Raw genomic sequence first — 13,613 nt, 5'->3', positions numbered from 1 at the left:
GCCTGGCCTAGGGAGGATTTTAAATCGGGTTCATTTTTTAGAATATTTTAAATAACACAACTTTGAAATATTTGTTCTTAATTGGTTTTATTGGGTGGGGACTGTATGTTTCTGTTTTAAATATGTTGTGAGCCGCCCTGAGTCCCTGTTGGGAGAAGGGCGGGATATAAATCAAAAATAAAGTAAAGTAAAGTAAAAGTAAAGTATTCTATTTTATTCCTTTATATAAGCTGAGGACGCGATGGGGGCGGCGGCCGGGAGCCGCTGCCTCCCATCCTGCTCCCCCTCCCTGGACACGATGGGGGCGGAGGCCAGGAGCCGTTGCCTCCCGTCCTGCTCCCCCTCCCCGCCCATTCAGCTGAGGACGCGATGGGGGCGGCGGCCAGGAGCCGCTGCCTCCCGTCCTGCTCCCCCTCCCTGCCCATTCAGCTGAGGACGCGATGGGGGCGGCGGCCGGGAGCCACTGCCTCTCATCCTGCTCCCCCTCCCTGCCCATTCAGCTGAGGACGCGATGGGGGCGGCGGCCGGGAGCCGCTGCCTCCCGTCCTGCTCCCCCTCCCTGCCCATTCAGCTGAGGACGCGATGGGGGCGGCGGCCAGGAGCCGCTGCCTCCCGTCCTGCTCCCCCTCCCTGCCCATTCAGCTGAGGATGCGGCGGCCAGGCTGGGGGCGGCGTGGACTCCCGACGATGCTGCAGTGGCCGCTGCCATGCCACCGTCGCCGCCACTGGAGCCGCTGCCTCCTGTCCTGCTCCCCCTCCCTGCCCGTTCGGCGCCGTCTGCCTTTCATTCTCTCTCTCTCTCTCTCTCCTAACCTGGAGGGAGAGGGAGAGAGAGAAAGAGAGAAAGAGGAAAGAAAGAGAAGAGAAAGAGGAAAGAGAAAGAGAAGAGAGAGAGAGAAAGAGGAAAGAGAAAGAGAGAAAGAGGAAAGAGAGAGAGGAAAGAGAAAGAGGAAAGAAAGAGAAGAGAAAGAGAGAAAGAGAGAGGGAAAGAGAAAGAGGAAAGAGAAAGAGAGGAAAGAGAAGAGAAAGAGAAAGAGAGGAAAGAGAGAGAAAGTTAGAGGAAAGAGAAAGGAAGAGAAAGAGAAAGAGACAGAAAGAGAGAGGAAAGAGAGAGGAAAGAGAGAGAGAAAGTTAGAGGAAAGAAAGAGAAAGAGAAGAGAGAGGAAAGAGAAAGAGACGAAAGAGAGAGAAAGAGAGAGAAAGAGAAGAGAGAGGAAAGAGGAAAGAGAGGAAAGAGATAAAGAGGGAGAGGAAAGAGAGAGGGGGAGAGGAAAGAGAAAAAGAGAGGAAAGGGAGAGAAGGAGAGGAAAGAGAGAGAGAAAGAGAGGAAAGAAAGAGGGGGAGAGGAAAGAGAGAAAATGAGGAAAGAGAAAAAAGATTGAGAAAAGAGAGAGGAAAGAGAAAGGAAAGGGAAGAGAAAGAGGAAAGAGGAAAGAGAAAGAAAGGAAAGAGAGAGAAAGAAAGAGAAAGAGAAGAGAGAGGAAAGAGAAAGAGATAAAGAGGGAGAGGAAAGAGAGAGGGAGAGAGGAAAGAGAAAAAGAGAGGAAAGGGAGAGAAGGAGAGGAAAGAGAGAGAGAAAGAAAGAGGGGGAGAGGAAAGAGAAAAAATGAGGAAAGAGAAAAAAGATTGAGAAAAGAGAGAGGAAAGAGAAAGGAAAGGGAAGAGAAAGAGGAAAGAGAAAGAGAGGGAAGAGGAAAGAGAAAGAGAGGAAAGAGAAAGAGGAAAAAGAGAGACAGAGAAAGAGAGGAAAGAGAGAGAGAGAGAAAGTTAGAGGAAAGAGAGAAAGAGGAAAGAGAAAGAAAGAGAGAGAGAGAGGAAAGAAAGGAAAGAGAGAGAGAGGAAAGAGAGACAGAGAGAGAGAGAGACCCTTTTGACATCTAAAATGAAGATAACACTGCATATATCTTTTTACCTTTATTTTATATATACACACACAAACACACACACACACACACACACACACACACACATATATCATAAAGGTAAAAAAGGATATATGCAGTCTTATCTTCATTTTAGATATCAAAAGGGTTTTGCGGCTCCCAGTGTTTTGTTTTCGGTGGGAAACGTGTCCAAGTGGCTCTTTGAGTGTTTTGGGTTGCCTACCCCTGATATAGCCCAAACTCTATATTTTAACTGGAAAAGTTGGGGGTCGTCTTATACGCCGAGTCGTCTTATACGCTGGAAAATATGGTAGTTTAAAAAAGCAACTTGTATATAGCTTGGTTGAATTTTTAAAAGATACATTGGATCTAATTACATGAACATGAAACCCTTAGGAAACCTCACGCATGAAAGCTAGACTGGGAAGTTTAAAACCCAGCAAGTAAAAAAGCAAAAACAAGCTATTTTCACATTGTTATAAAAAGTCTCCCATCAGTCAACAACAGCTGAACTCAATTCCAGGGCATAGGGATCTATTATTGGTGTCATATTCTGCTTATTCACCTTTACAGCACTGAGAGAACTTTGATCTGATCCTGCCTGGTCCTTGTACTTTTTTCCCTCCATTATCCGACCTAATTCTAATTCTATATAGAAACAGCAAGTTCACATCTCGAATTGTAATTGTGACATACAGCACCATTTATGCACTGCTCTGGAAAATCTCCACATTTGTAAAAGCACCCCCCCCCCAAAAAAGGGGGATAATTAAAGTATAGAGCAGTGTACAACTCCAAAAATAGTTCAAGAAATGGTGAATGTGAAATGGAGGTTTTTAAGAGAAAAAAATGGAGTACAAACTGAGCTGAAATGAAGCTTTGGGATCAGAATCACCAGGACTGTGGTGCTTTTCAGAAGATAAAATAGAAGCAAGTGATAAAACACTTGTTCATTTTTTATTCAAAGAGAATGTCATTCAGTGGTGAAGCTACCTTTTCTCCAGAAGGATTATTCCTCCCTCCCTCCCTCTCTCTTTTTGGAGGCAGCATTTCACAAGTCTCGTGACAGGTTACACAATTCACCTACCTCCATAAAAGTCAGTTCCCTATTAATGCTAAAAATGGAAAATTTATTAAAAAGAGGAACCCAAAAGATGCTGATTGAGACACACTGTCATTCTTCTGCAATAAAAACATCTAAAGACCAGCACGAGAAATAGCAAACAAAACAGTTCTGACCTTAAAAATACTTTAAGAATTGTAATTTTCCATCCTTTTTCAAGTTTATGCATTCAATACTAGTCTTCAGTTGCTATCTTGGGCTGTACAGACTCTGCAGGCACAAGGTTTAGACCAGGGGTCCCAACCCCCAGTCTGTGGACCGGTACCGGGCTGCAGCACGCTAGCAACTGGTCCGCACAAACAAGCAAAGCCCCATCCGTGAGATGCAGGAGGCACACAAAACCATGCACCCTCCGGGCCGTGGAAAAACCTCTCTCCATGGAACCGGTCCCTGGTGCCCAAAAGGTTGGGGACCTCTGGTTTAGACTAACTGGAAGAGGTCAACTTGTTCGTTCCCAGGCTTTTCTATTGTCATAGGTTGAACTACTATATTATGATCTGCTATGATTTATGGAAATCAGCAGGTAAATGTGATCTGACATTGAAATCATAGGATTACAGCTGGGCATTTTGTCACTTGGGTATTGGTTTGGAAAGGATAGGACAGCTGCTAAACTGCAGAACAAACAATTGTGGAATGCTCAGAAGGGAGGGTTCGAAATAATGTTGGCAACTTCAGTGCCAACAATTAACAATTCTGAATTAACTTCCCTGCCTTGAATTATAAAACACAGCTTAGGATCTTCATTCCATTTTTTGCTGTGGATATGATGTTGAGTCAATTCACTGGCAACAATAAACCACCGCAGTTACACCCATTTTTAACATACTGTACATGCCAGAATCTGAAGCCAACATTTGTTCTTATTAGTAGATAGTTAATCTGGGGCTTGGAGGCTAAGTCCAAAAACACACACTCTGTTAGAGAGAAATTCCCTGAAGATGGGCTTCAGCAGGAGTACAAAAGCTTGGAAGACTAAACCTCTGGTCCCAGTGACCTACCCAGATTGGATCCTGCAACATTACCCTGGGGCATATATATTCACCTCTATTCGTAAGTTTAAAAAGGCCTTCATGAAACCTGAAGGAAGGTTGTTCAATAGGGAATTTATAGAATTATTAGGAAATCTGAAAAAAATACTCCAGAAAAGTGCCAAACTACTTCCACATGATTGCCAAGAACTCCATGTCGCCTTCGGCAATCAATTTGACTCAAAAAGACTTTACTTATTTGAGTAAAGTCCCCTTCCATGTGAGCTGATCTCCTATAGAGACGTTACGCACAGATACAAATAGCCTGCTGCAAAACACTCATTTTCCAGACAACAAATCCATAAACTTTTAACTTATTTCTTGCTTCTAACCCTGCTGTTATGTTGTCTACCATTTCTCGGGTAGCTTTCCCTACTTTGACAGGTGACAGATAAGTAAATTTCCAAGCCCAAGCCTGCATTTTCTCACCATCTTTATCTTTAGAATGCCAATGGGTTTTTGTCAGATGCAGGGATATTCCTGTCAATACAAATCATATAGGAGGCTGCATTTTCCTCTGCACTTTTTAAAAATTAAGATGTAGGATGTAGGATCCAGATTAGGGGTAGGCAACCTTGGCTCTTTTATGACTCCTGGACTTCAGCTCCCAGAATTCCTGAGTCAGCTGGCTCAGGAATTCTGGGAGCTGAAGTCCAGGAGTCATAAAAGAGCCAAGGTTGCCTACCTCTGATCTTGAGGCATGCTTGTAAATAAAGATGCCAGGTGGGACAGAGGGCTCTGTAGATACTAAGAGGTGTACACAAAGAATGCAGGGTATTAAAAATATTTTCAGAATAGTAATTTCCCAACTTTTCAAGTTTATGTATTCAATACTAGTCTTCAATTCCTGTCTCAGGCTGTTCAGATTATCATACTGCCATTATTTTTATCTAATTGATTTAACAGAACTAGTAAAGTTTATTAGTTGATTACAGAATGAGAGCTAGTACACTTTGGCTATAAAGGGAGAAGAATATCTGTGTGCAATTAATTTCAGCATTCATTTTGCTGATATTCTGCCTTTGGTTCTTTTCTAAACCACAACTGACATATATCTAACGATGCAGATCCTTGCCACAAAGCTCATATAACATTAACTTTAATAACCTCTCCAAAGAAGGCAGTTAATGGCACTTTAAGACCCATCCATCTAGTGGGAAATATACGTTTTCGAACCACTTTTCCTTCCCCACATGTCACGTTCCTGGTCAGCATCACAGGATAAAATTCGGATCCCCCCAAAAATATGCAGTGATCTAATTGGGGCTGCCGTGGGAGCCCTGCAGCGCTGAGAACCCGATGACCCACTTCCCCAGTAGGCCCCACTACAATTCCCAGAATTCCCAGCCCAGAACAAGAAGAGTCACCCCAAAGAGTACTCCGAGTACTTCCTTAAGTAAGGGTCCCTGCATTATCCCTCCCCACTCAGGGTAAGTGAGGAAACAGCAAGAGCAAGAAACTCACCGGGAAGCGAGGCGCTGGCGGAGGGTGAAAAGGAGACACCACGCCCACACCGACTCCGGGTGTTTTAGCGCTCCTCCCTGTCATCTCGGCGCAGCCAAACCCCGCCTCTCAGGATATGCGTATTGGCCAATCAGCGTTCCCGGGGAGAAAGTATGTCCCTTCCTCCTTTTTTTTTCCTCTCCCCCCCCCCATAACGGGGACCGGAGGAGAGCTGGGAGAAGAGTACGAGCGAGGAGGCCGGGAACCATATCGCTGGCCTAACGTCTCTTCGCGTACTGCCTCTTTTCTTGCACTTTACGCTGTCCGCACGGCGCGGTTGGAATAAGAGGTGCAAAAGCGCTTCCCGGAAGCGAGTCCTGTTGACTCCTTGACGAGGCTTCTGCGAAGAGATGGAAAGAGGGCAGCAGCTTCCTCTGTAGCGGGGCCTTCGGCAACGAAGAGAGTGGCTGTCGGGCGGGTTTGCACAAGAGGCTACAACCCAGACAATTGCCCTGGACTTACAGCAGTTCATTTAGTGACCGTTCAAAGTTACAAAGGCCCTGAAAAAAGCGACTTATCACCATTGTTCACACGACCTTGGTAGCATGCCAATGATAATGTGATCAAAAATTCAAATGCTTGACAATTGGGTAATGCATAGGACCGTTGCTGTGTCCCAAGGTCGTATGATCACCTTTTGGAAAACCTTTTGACAAGCAAAACGAGCCCACCCCAGCTCCTGAAATGCGAAAAAAGTCATGATATATCACCTCACATGATGTGGCAAGTTTGACACCTGTACTGTACATGATGTCCAGAGATCTTCAAAAGAAAAGTGAGGAGGAAGAAGGCTAGAATTAAGATGAAAATGGAGGTCTTGGTCTACCAGAGTGGGTTTTATATTATCAAGCATCTGTATTAACATGGGTAAAAGAATGGATAACTCTTAGAAATAAAAGGCTGTTATATCTGGAGGAGCATGATTTACAATTGGGGTAGCACGCTTTTTTATGGTATGGGAAAAATAAAGTCCATATATATTTCCAAAATCATTATATAAGAAATGCATTATTAACAACATGGGAAAAAATAAAAATATAAAATGTATTTGAAAATTCCATGGTGGTTGTCAACAATGGAAGCATGTGTACACCCAAATTTAGTGAACTTTGAAAAAATCTAGACATATAGAGATATTCTAAACTCTGAAGGGAATTTAAAATCTAAACAAGAAATGGAAAATCAGGGTATCAATCTATCATGGTGGGCACATTTACAAATGCAAGCTAGATATGATAAAGATGTTAAACTGTATGGATTTTATAAGGAACAAACTGTGTTTGATAAGACATTGTTAACTTCTGATGAGAAACTAATTAAGAAAATGTATAATTTTGTCCTGCCTGGAGACCCTAATGGGTCCAAGCCGCCCCGGAGAGGCGGTAAAGAAAGAAGGGTGACCCGGTGACTCTGGAATAACAGCAGTCATTCCGTTCATCTTGGGGAAAGCCTTCTAACCCAACAGGAGAAAGGCTGTATTTCATCGATCAGCCCAAGCTATTTGCAACCAGAGTCCAAAAGAACTAACCAGCACTACAGTAAACAGCGTGCTTGAAATTGGGTGAGGAATCTGATTTTCCCTTTTCTATTATACACTTAATTTCCTGGAAAAGATCCCCAAGAAGCAAAATACCTCCGAAAAGTGAAGGAGGGGGACTTCCGCCCCACCCTTATACTAACGGAAGTAGCGAATTAAAATTTATATGGAGGATCAAAATATATAGTAGTGAAATAAATTTATAAACTTCAAAGCTAAAATTTAACTTTGGACAAGTTTAAGATTGTTGAATGGTTAAGACTCTCATTTTAAAGACCATTGTTCATATTGAAAACTAAATAGATGCTGACACCTAGTGGTGGATGAAGATTCTGACAGCTATGATTTCCATAGAGAAATTATAATGAATAAAAAAGAAAAAATGTTTTGAATAAGAGTGAAAGGATTAGATCACTAGACACATTAAATGGAATATTTAAAGATTAAATATATTTTTAATCATGGTTAAAAAGAAAGAAATTTTGGGAATGAATATAAGCTTAGGAGGAATATATATTTTAAGTAGTATTTTACTTTTTATGTTTCTTTACTCTTGCTCTCTTTTCCTTTTCTTTACTGTTTTTATCTATTCTTTAAGAAATGTAAAGGTGTTGAGATGGTTTATATGGGAAAAATGGATTTAAATCTTTAAATGTAATTAACAGTTGAGAAAATCTTAACCAGCAAGAATACTTTGAACTTTATGAGAGAAACAGATCTAAATAAGGACTGAAACAGGATATAAGATGAGGCAACCAGAATGATTAGATAGAAAAGAAATATTAGATTGATGTGATCATTATTTCTAGGAACATTGGGGGGAAAATCATATATGTAACTGTTATTTATCAAAATAATAAGAACTGTATTATTTCAAGGTTTGCAAAGAAGACATTTTGGGGAAAGGGGGAAATCAACTAAATGTACTATGTGGATTATGGATTATAGAAACCAATTATTAATTATTTTTCTTTACAAATGTAAACCCAGTGAACACACTATTTACCAACTATTAAGTGATTTATGTTTTAAAAAATCATTAAAATATATGGGGAAAAAAGAAAATGTATAATTTTCTATTAACTTTGAAAGTGGAAAGCGAACAAGTTAAAGAAACAATGATAAGATGGTGAAAAATGTTGGATATAATATAGAATTAGAAAAATGGCAAAATTTATGGGAAAGAAATTACAAACTGACAATGTTAACTTCCTACCCAAAAAAATTATATAAAATGTTCTATAGATGGCACTTGCCACCAGCAAGACTAGCAAAAATGTTTAAAAACATGTCAGATAGATGTTGGAAATGTAAACATAAATCAGGCACTTACTACCATGTTTGGTGGACATGTGACAAAGTAAAGAGTTATTGGAAAAAGATACATACCTGGCTAGAAAAGATGTTGGGAGAATATGTAGATTTTAAACCTAAACTTTTTTTATTAGGTATAATGCCAGAAAAGGCTAACAAACAAAGCTTATATTTGATTTTGCATGTCACAGCAGCGGCAAGAATTATATTTGTGCAATACTGGAAAAATGAAGGAATACTATCAGATGAAGAAATAATTTTAAAAAATACTAGAATGCGCAGAGATGGATAGATTGACTATGAGACTGAAAGAAAAAGAAGAAACGGAATATTACCAAACTTGGGACTTATTTTATCGATGGCTAGAGGAAAGAATAAAGGATTAGGAATTAAATATGTATTAGCGAATGTAAACTCAGCACGTTGGTTGAAAAATTATTACTGAATATATGGGGGAAAATCAATAAAAACTCTTACAAAAAAAAGAAAGTGAGGAGGAAGATGGAGGACTTGGTGAGGAGGGAATCAGACCTAAAATCTGTGGGGATCAGGGAGGACGGCAAAAGGATGTGGGGGGGATTCAGTGGGGAATGGAAAAGCTTGTGAGGACTGGTGGGTGAGGGAAAGGCCTGCAGGCCAAGGGAAAAGAAGTGGAGCACAGGTGTCATGGGGTGGTGGGGGAGGCCTTGGGAGTTCTAGGACAGGTGGGCCCTGGGCCTGTGCTAGGCCTTCAAGGGTCTTCCCCACCCTTAAGGCACCCTGTGTTTTGCTTAATGAACCATGCATTCATTTAACAGTCACATTAGGGAGAATGGGATGGAGGTCATTAAGTGAAGCCGTCTCACTTAATGGCAGATGACTTGTGACCATACTGGACAGGCTCCATTACGAACATATCTGGAGGACTACCTGTAATGATTCCACTTTCAGGGCCATCCTCTACCAGGGATGTGAATACATGGTTACTTATTGCCTATTGCTTGCCAATGATCATGTGCCTTTATTTGTTTGTTTGTTAGATTTGTTTGCTGCCCATCTCACTTCAAGGCAACTCTGGGCAGCTTACAAACATTAAAAGCCAATAAAACCATGAATAAATAATTGCTAATAACAAAACAGTAAATTGCAATAAAAAAGATGGTGAGGAAGGGAACAGGATGCACACTGAATAGACGGGGAGATGGGAGCCTTTGTTTTCCAAGTGTATATAAGCTATGCTAATTTGTTATTGGGTGCTCCTAGTTTGTGATTTAAGCCCCAAAGCCCCTACCTCTTTGTGCTGTACAGATTAAACAGGCTGCAATTTTCTGTTTTGTGTAACAAATTGGCTATTTCATACCAGGGAAAAACAAATCCAGTATTTGGCTTTGCCAGTTCAAGATTTGGTCAACAAATGGAATAAAAGGAGCCGCACGTTGAAGACCCTAGGATTATGTTTTAATGTACTATCATTAAAAATTGTCTTAACTCCCACAGCACACTAATTTGTAGTGTAGCTATGGCACTTAAAATTACAAACAAGGCTCCATACAACACACTAATCCATAAACTGGTTACAAGCCACAAAACACGGCTCATACATATTTTGACTTGGGCATAGCTTAGTGTGTAATTCATTCATTGTTTTCATTAGGAAAACAATACAAAGCCAATGCAAATGAAACTTTCAACAATTCGCGTTTAAACACAATATACATGGAAAAAGTAGGTCATATTGCTTTCAAGAACAAGAGAATCCACTCATCATACTGTTAGCATTGCTGTTTAACAAATACAAAAAAAAATTTTTACAGAAAAATAATGCTGAATCTTCTATAATTACTTTACTGAAACAACACAGCAAGATTAGAAGAAATAAAAACTGATCTTACATCTGGGTGGGCTAATACAGCAACTTTCAGTTTCCTTTTCTAGGAACACGACAATGAAACTGTTCCTTTCCCTTTGTGACAAGTTAAAAGCGGGTAGCAACAAAGGAATACAGCATTTCAGACCAATAATCAGGAAGAAAAATCCATTATTTTCAGAGAAGCAAGCTTTCTTAAAAACTTCTAAACAGGCAATATGAGGTAAGTTAACAAAAAATAACAGGATATTATATTCTTCTCAATTATTTTACTTATAAAGTATTTAGCATTAAAAAGGTATTTTTCATCATGCAACGTTTCAGCTTCTGTTTAGGGTTAGGTTTTTTCTTGAATGAAATATACAGTCTGTTCTATAAATCTATAATGCTGTAGAGAACTTAAAACAGTTATCCAGAGTATAAATCAACTGCAATTAATTCAATGAAATCTGTATCATTAAGTCTCAGGGCCAAATATAAATGACAGCTTCTGTGAGCACAGGGAGGAATATTTGAACAGTTATTAGGAAAATGGGTTTTTTAGACAAGATCTCAAAACAGATTAAATGAAAAAGATAATACTCTTCAGGTAGTCCTCAACTTATAATTCATTTAACAATGGCTCAAAATTATAACAGCCTTGGAAAAAAGTAATAACCTTTACTCCCATTTATAATGCTCAGAAATGTCACATCACTCCACTCCCACGAACATCTGATTGCAATTTGGGAGTTTGGCAACCAGCTCACTTTTACTACTGGTTGCAATATTGTACAGTCACATGATCACAATTCACAACATTTTTTACCAATTTCCAGCAAAAATGCCTATTGAGGAACCCAAAATTGCTTAACAACCTTCATGTCTCATTTACACCTGTTGTAAAATTACATGGTGTCTCAACTTACAACTGCAACAACTTCAGGGAAAATTCTTGTCCCAATTCTCATCAGTTGAGAACTACCTGTATTATTGAAGGCTAGCTCAGCTACCTTTACTTTGGAGAGAAAGAAAATCTGTATTTGCATGACATCGTTACCCATACTTAACTGAATCATGATTTTACTACATTTTTCTACATTTATATGCAGTTTTCTACATTTATATGAGAAGCAGAACCTAAAGAAGCAAACAAGATTCTCACAACGTATTGGGTTCACTTGTTCAGTGTGTTGTATAATCACTTTTCATTTTGTTAAACTACTTAACCCTTAATGAAAAGAACTGGGATGTTAACTGTTAACAGAAAAGGATTGTAAACAGGATAGGCAACTCTCAAAACTTGGGGAGGTTCAAAAATGCTATTTTCTTCCTTCTTTCTTGACCACTTGGAGCCTTTCACACAGCTAGGAGTGTCTGCAAGATATGGTCAAAAATGTTGAGGTACAATCAAAATTCTACCTCTCTGTGTGCAACAAAAATGGGAAGCTTCAATCATACTATAGCAACTTGACCATACCTCATGGATACCCCTGCTCCTTGCCAAGTTGAAATATCCCTCCCACAAACATACACCTTGAGTTGGCAGAAAGCTCAAGTAGGGTGAAAGTTGCTGCCACCTTATCAATTCTTATGTTGTCATAGTTACTGTTAGCACTCAAGGTAAACCAATTATGCAGGCTAATGATTCTTTTGTTATACAATAGTAGTGACAGAATCTTTCAAGTCTGAATGCACTAACACCCATTTCTCCCTTTATCTTGGGGGTGTGTGTCTTTTTTCAGACACTTTTGTCAGGTTATAGTTCTGCACTGGACTCAGGTTTCTTTTATCTGACCATTGCCTTGGTAGCAGCTCTGCCTCCCGTCCCTCAGAGTCATTCCTTTTCCCCAATACATTTATTTATGCATGCAATCTCATTGTGTCCCTCCAAGTGATGGGGTGACAAAGCTGGTCAGATTTTGCATACCTTGAAGCTGCTCCTGAAGAAAATCAAAAGTCTAAGTCTAAATCCTTCAAGGTTTGGGGATGATATGGAGGTGACCTCATGGGGAATATTGTATGAGAAAAAGGCTTGCCAGGGCATGTTTGTATCCTGAAAATTGCCAATGAAGCATGCCAGATTGGAGGAACTAACTAGCTAATACCTTTACTGCAGACAAGACCCACCTTAAAAAGGACACATTTACATGGTCCTCAGCAAGGGAGGTGGTATAGTGATAAAATGAAGGCTAGTTTCTGTTTCTGCAAATAACACTGAGGTTTACATGTAGTGGGAAAGGAAGAAAAAATGATTTCTAGTTTACCTTATAGGCAGCCATGTCTGATCCTGCTGGTTCAATTTAATCCTGCTATTGACTTTTCACCTACCATAAAATGATTTGAGGCTTCCTCCAGGGCATCTTAAAGCTTTAAATGCCCTGAAAACATTAGCACTAATTTTACTATGCTATTTTAGTGAAAGAATAAATGATTAAATACAGGATAGTAATCACATGAACTGCATCCACTGTTAATTAAATCTCCCATTGGCTTCATCCTCATTCCTTAAGAATTGAAAAGTAGCCTTTACTTAAACACAATTTAAGTTAAGAAATTTATTTCGCCAAAGGTATTTTTGAGCCAGTGGTGATAGAGGGCTTAAAATAGTGGTTTATGATAAGTAGATCCTTGATGGCTTTATACATTCGGAAACAGTATTGGTTTTTAACTTGTTTTATTGGATGGTTGTGAGCCAGGCATTAGGTGAGATGGGTGGCCATACAGATTAAATAACTAAACAAATAAATAAAATAAGATCACTTTAAGTCCTCCTTCAGTTAGGGCCAGTCATTTCCTCTAAGCCTATCCAACCTATCAAGTTATTGTAAAAATAACTTGAAGGGAGATACCCATGTAAACCTGGCTGAGCTGCTGGAGAAAAGTGGGAGATCAATGAATCTAGAGTCCTTTCAAGTTGGGGGGGGGCGGGACCAGCTGTCAGAGCAAACGGCGGTGTGGAAGGTTTTTTCCAGCATCGCTGAACGCTTGTTCCAGGTCCGCAGGGTTCTTTAGAATCAAAAGAAGCCTTGTGGGGGCTTCCGAAGGTGTGGGCGATCTGCTGCTCTGTCGTTGGTGGCGACTGACGAGGGATGGCGGACTAACCCAGGACCGAGCGGATCGGAAAGAAGACGGCCTTAATGGCTGCTGAAGCTGTCAGCTGGACAAAGCAAGCGAGAGACTAGCCGAACAACGGTAAATCAGATCTGACTAAACTGTCTTCCCCAGAACTTTACCCTTTCTTTGTTTATGATAGACGCACTAGAGGGAAACCTGTGGAAAGGGAAAGTCTGGAAAGAGAGAAGTTGAAGGAGTGGAAAGTTAGCGGCGAGTCAAAGTGACAGGAAGAACGCCCGGAAAGGGCTGGCGTGGAGGAACCAGGCTGTTTGGAGTTAAA

The 13,613-nt window shown here is 40.4% G+C and overlaps 2 protein-coding genes across 2 annotated transcripts in view; one reads left to right on the top strand and one right to left on the bottom strand.

The window, feature by feature from the left end:
• Positions 1-5,556, bottom strand: part of LIPA (lipase A, lysosomal acid type) — a 24,934-nt gene extending 19,378 nt beyond the window's left edge. The window contains exon 1 of the mRNA XM_015823031.1: positions 5,502-5,556. The gene's annotated coding sequence lies outside the window, so the exon portion shown is untranslated. The remainder of the gene's footprint in view (positions 1-5,501) is intronic.
• Positions 5,557-13,147: 7,591 nt separating this feature from the next.
• Positions 13,148-13,613, top strand: part of LOC107293837 (interferon-induced protein with tetratricopeptide repeats 5) — a 16,897-nt gene continuing 16,431 nt past the window's right edge. The window contains exon 1 of the mRNA XM_029285471.1: positions 13,148-13,411. The gene's annotated coding sequence lies outside the window, so the exon portion shown is untranslated. The remainder of the gene's footprint in view (positions 13,412-13,613) is intronic.

Source organism: Protobothrops mucrosquamatus, unplaced genomic scaffold, assembly GCF_001527695.2.
Source record: "Protobothrops mucrosquamatus isolate PMUCROS unplaced genomic scaffold, P.Mucros_1.0 scaffold1746, whole genome shotgun sequence".
Lineage (NCBI taxonomy): Eukaryota > Metazoa > Chordata > Lepidosauria > Squamata > Viperidae > Protobothrops > Protobothrops mucrosquamatus.
The sequence above is the reverse complement of the archived record's forward strand: the minus strand, read 5'-3'. Positions and strand labels throughout refer to the sequence as shown.